The sequence below is a fragment of the Magnolia sinica genome, chromosome 2, assembly GCF_029962835.1.
Source record: "Magnolia sinica isolate HGM2019 chromosome 2, MsV1, whole genome shotgun sequence".
In the NCBI taxonomy this organism is placed as follows: domain Eukaryota; kingdom Viridiplantae; phylum Streptophyta; class Magnoliopsida; order Magnoliales; family Magnoliaceae; genus Magnolia; species Magnolia sinica.
The window spans coordinates 48,735,972-48,741,523 of NC_080574.1; the positions used below are offsets into that span (position 1 = coordinate 48,735,972).

Consider the following 5,552-nt stretch of genomic DNA (forward strand, 5'->3'; position numbering starts at 1 on the left):
TCAGTTTTGAACGTCCCGGGGCAGTCTACTTTTGGCCTCTGTACCGCACACGTGTGTACGCATGGGCGAGGAATATCAACATGGTTTTGAAGCTCTCGAAGCCCTCTACACGATGGACGGATCAGATCTTCCGGAAGGTTGACGAGTGGGGCCCACTAATTTCTGCAAAAACTGGCAGCGTCCGTGCGTTTCGCGGACGCCAAACCGACGCTGCGATGATGGTTGGGTCCATTATTGGACTTTTCACAGGAATCCACGCCGTCCATTAGTTTCAGCTCGAAAAATCAGTAGGAATTGACTGGTTTTGGGGTGGATTCGGTGCAGCCCACGCGGCTTTCTGTCTTGCCGTCCAACCTGCGTTTGAACGGCTGGGCTCTGATCTATATGTTCATTTGAATTTTTGCCACTTAGGCAATGGTAATGGCTGCCCCAAGAAGTGGATGGACGGTTTGGATTGTCCATTTGGACACTAGGTGGGCCCCACAACCGACGACCGCGGTTCGGTTCCGCGGACGCTGCAGCGGCGAGAGAGAGAGACAGATCAGTGCTCTCGCTGACCGTCCCAGCGGTGCGGTGCGCAGCCGGTGCAAGTGTGCACGATGCACACTCTGCATACACAGGGCCCACTATAATGTTTTTGAGAAATCTGCACCGTCCATCCTTTTTCTCATATTATTTCCACCGTCAGGACCAAAATTGATGTATATCCAGATATCCAGCGGGCCCCACTTAATGAATTAAGGGGCTGATCTGGCCGTTAGACCACTTCCTGAGATCGTCAATGGCTGAAATTTAATATGTACGGTTAATTTATGGTCCCTATCACGTGTATGAAGTTTCGAGTTGATCGAATGGCGGGAAACATGTGATCTTGCATTCTGAACCCTTTTCGAGCCTCTTTATCGTGCTTTCCTCATATCCCAGGCATATAAAATCCTCACTATTGGTTTTCTGGAGTCCATCCCATGCTCTGGAGACTTTGGATCATAAAATCCATGTCTTTAACATCAATTTTCAATACACACTCCTGATTTCATCCTGTAATAAAAACACAAGTAAAACACTCCATTAAGCCTCATCATGTACGTCAATTTAGGCAATTACTAGGGTCTGATATGCAATATTTGACCCTGATCACAACCCCCAACCAGCATTTTGCTAGTCCCGAGCAAAACATGCGAAAAATAATTTTAGAAATAAAAGACGATTCCTGTAAACTCAAGTGACTTGTGAACAGATAGCTGAGATGTGAAAATTCTAAGATTCATGAATGGTAAGTAGAATTTTCTCCTGAAATCAAGCTCACAGTAAACTTCATAATCAAGTTCAATATATTAATCCATTAATTAGAACATTCCTAAACATTGAGTTCCACAGGTGTATAGTATAATCTCAGCTTACAATCATTAAGAGTTCCAATGCTAAAATTGGTAATTAACAACAGAATTCCTGACAACCAACACTAGCATTGTAGCTTAACCTTTCAGCCTTCATATTTTTGATTTTCTTTATGAACAGTACGCCAAGGAAGGGAATCAAATCCTCATCTATAGGGAGCAAACCTATGGTGAAAACTCGTCGCCATACTTTTCATTCATTTTTTTTTTATTTATATGTCAACTATGGAAAATCAAATCTACACCTATAGGGAGCAAACCTATGGTGAAGAGTTAGCCTTTTAATTCTTCTTTTTACCAAGTTAATCATTCAGTTATCGAACCAAAACCTAATGTGTAAGCGAGATGTGATATGTGAAATCATGGCTCAATCAATGTTTTACAACTTCTAATCATGGGTTAACAATTCAAAATTGACTGTGAAATCATGCAGATGGCCGAATCCAAGAGTCATAAGTTAATAACATCACAAATCTTATAATGTTAAAATCACCCTATCCTTCAAAATCATTTTGAATTCAATAGAAATTTCAAAAAAAATTTAAAATTTCCACAAATTTTTGCTCAAGACCAAGAAAATACTGATTAGGTACCCTAATCGCCCACCCCCAACCTAAAATCTACATTGTCCTCAATGTAAAAGAAATAAACAAGCAATGCACATGGGACAACGAGAATAAAAGAGGAGTGATGAAAAGATAATGCCTGGATGGAGAATCAAGAAGCTTTCTCAAAATTTGTGAAAAATTTCAACGTAAAAGCGAGTTAGCACAAGAGAGAAATCAACATAAGCAAAAATAACAAAAAGAAAAACAAAAGAAGATCCTACCTATACCACTTTCGCAGGTGCTCTCGATTACATTTAGCGCATGCAACAAGCCTTTAAACCCCTAGGTTACCCCTAGTGGACGAGTTGTAGTCTCGTGAGGGTTTGCAGTAATGTTACCCACAAACATTGAAGTAACTAACTAAGAAAAACGAAAATGAATGAAATAAAAAGCAATACAATAAAGCAAAAGGCTGGGTTACCTCCCATGAGCGCTAAGTTTAACGTCTTCAGCCAGACAAGAACGGACCATGAATGAAATAATCTTTATAACCAGGGTCCGCCAAAGAAATTACCTCAACACTTTCATTAACCGATCCCAGACAAGTGATGTGAGTTCCCATGAACTGTGCTATCTGAAATAAGGCAACTGACACTGTCGTCAAATAATTTAAGGACTTCTGCTCGAACGACTTCTTCTATGTTAGGATCACACTTCCTTTGCATGTTATGCGATATTACCACAGCATGGTCCATCCATACAGTGGGGCATACTCCCTGGATTTTTTCTATCTTCCGTTCAATTGCTGCCTTATATGCTCTAAGAACATTAAGCAGCCTGCTCGCCTTTGTCTTCTTAGAGTTACAAACTGTGCTGTCAGGAAGAGTCTTAGAGGGATGAAGAGGTTCCACTTTCGCTCTCCATTTTTTAATCTCCAATATAGGAGTAGAGTCGAGCAATGCATTGACTTCATGGATGGGACTATCAATGTCAAAATCCATGCCCGATTGTGCTAAGCAGGTCTCAAGAGGATCTTCAAAAGATGTACGGAAGGAGTCCTGCACAAGGCTCTCGATCATGTCCACTTCAAATATGTCATCCAAATCTGAAGATTGTTGTCCTGCATTAAAAACATTGAGTTTAATATTCATGTTACCAAAGGACAATTTCATAACTTCATTCCTGCAATTGATAATAGCATTAGATGTGGCCAAAAATGGACGACCCAAAATGACTGGGATCTGACTATGAAGATTCTGGACAGGCTGAGTATCTATAACTATGAAATCCACTGGAAAATAAAATTTATCAACCTGGATTAACACATCTTCAATAATACCCCAGGGCACCTTGACAGATCTATCGGCTAGTTGTAATGTTACCTTAGTCGGTTTCAACTCACCAAGTCCTAGCTGCTCATAAACCGAATATGGTAACAAATTGACACTCGCCCCTAAATCAAGTAATGCCTTCCCGATCTTATGATCTCCTATGCCGCAAGAAATGGTGGGAGCTCCTGGATCCCTAAATTTAGGAGGGGTGTTATGTTGAATCATGGAGCTGAGCTGCTCTGCAAGGAAGACTTTCTTATGAACATTCTGCTTACGCTTTTGAGTGCATAAATCTTTAAGAAACTTAGCGTAAGCAGGGACTTGCTTGATAGCGTCAAGTAACGGGATATTGACTTGCACTTTTTGAAACACATCCAAGATTTCATCAAAGTTATTTCTTTTCTTTATTGGTGCCAAACGTTGAGGAAAGGGTGCTTTGGGCACATAAGGTGGCACATTAGTGGCTCTTGGAGAGTCAGAGAGCTTTTGGACTTTGGATGCATTGGTATGGCTCTCTGCTTCATCTTGATCTTCTGTTTTAGAATTTGATTCATCCCCAGGCATCTCTATTCTGTTATCAATCTGCTTGCCTGACCTAAGGGTAGTGATCGATTTGGCTTGTTCATGATATTGCCCTTGGTTGGAATTAGAGCCAATCTCATACTGTCCCTTTGGATTAGCCTCAGGTTGGCTAGGGAACTTGCCCTTCTCTCTCTCACTCAATGTGGCAGCTAGTTGACCCATTTGTACTTCCAGCTTGGCAATGGATTGTGCATTTGCATGTAAGCTTTGCTGGTTGGCCAGTAAGGTTTGTTGGGTGTCTTTTTGGAATTGGAGAGAACTCTGCATGAAAAGATGGAGTGTATCCTCAAGAGATGGTTTCCTTGATTGTGTAGGCAATTGTTGATATTGTGGAAACTGTTGAGGTTGTTGACTGCCAACTTGGAGGTGCGGTTGCATAGGAGGATTTCCAGATGGTCCTCCTTGTTGTGGTCCTTTTGCCCAAGAGAAATTTGGATGTCTAGCCCACCCTGGGTTGCATGTGTTCGAGTAAGGATCATTCCCAGATTTTTGAAAAGTGTTCATAGCATGAACTTGTTCAGAGAGAAGTTCTGGGAATGCTGCACCAGATGGACAAGACTGCATAAGATGGGCAGGACTAGAACATGTGGCATATGCCTCGACTTGAGCTGTTTGTGGTGGTCCATTATTTAATACCAGAGCATCAACTTTCTTTGTCAGGTTATCAAGCTTGGCGCTCAGCTCTGGCATGACTCCTATCTCATATATACCACCTTTCTTTTGTGGTTGGGGACTTCTGTCACCTCTATTTGAATAATCCCATTGCTGGGAATTTTCGCACAAGGTTTCAAAGAAGTTCCACGCTTCGACATCACTTTTGGTCATGAATGACCCTCCACTGGTGGCATCAACCATGCGACGGTTCTATGGTGTCAGACCGTCATAGAAGTATTGAACTTGTTGCCACTTCTCAAAACCATGGTGAGGACATTTAAGAAGCAAGTCCTTCCATCTTTCCCAACATTCATGAAAGTGCTCGCCCTCTTTTTGTGTGAAGTTAGTAATTTCTCTACGGAGGGCATTGGTTTTGTGAACGGGGAAGAACTTGTTTAAGAACTTCTTAGACAGTTGGTCCCATGTAGTGATAGATCCAACTTCTAGAGAATTCAACCATGCTTTCGCCTTATCCTTCAAAGAAAAAGGAAACAGGCGTAGGCGGATCGAATCGTCTGAGAAGTTTTGGAACTTAAAGGTGGAGCAAATGTTTAAGAATTCTTTCACATGATGATATGGGTCCTCCTTGTCCAATCCATAAAAGGATGGCAACAATTGTATGACTCCAGGTTTAAGTTCAAAGTGTGCTGCCGTAGTGGTTGGCAACACTATGCATGAAGGCGCATTAAATTGGACAGGAGCTGAATAATCTTTGAGAGCTTTAACTTCAGTCTCATTCGCCATTCCAATAGGATTATTTCTCAATCTTTCACGAATTGTTCTTTCAATCTCAGGATCAAACGGTGCTAGTTCTATGTTCAGAGATCTACGTCCCAGCATAAACTATGTTATCAATATAAGAAAGAAAACTAAACTAAGATGCAACCTAAGATGAATAAAACTAAAGGAAAAAGTTATGAATTCCTAAAAACAAGAGAAAGCTATGTAAACGAGAATTGGAAAGAAGAACCCGAGAAAAGGAGATGATGAATGTCTGAAGATTTGAGAGCTCCTCCTTTTGAAGACAATGCTATTTAGCA

At 41.3% G+C, this 5,552-nt stretch overlaps 1 non-coding gene across 1 annotated transcript; it reads left to right on the plus strand.

Moving 5' to 3' along the window:
- The first annotated feature begins 4,771 nt into the window (after nt 1-4,771).
- On the plus strand, nt 4,772-4,878 carry LOC131238108 (small nucleolar RNA R71). Its single transcript, XR_009167523.1, has one exon. It is a non-coding gene; the product is annotated as a small nucleolar RNA R71 (small nucleolar RNA).
- The last annotated feature ends 674 nt before the right edge of the window (nt 4,879-5,552 follow it).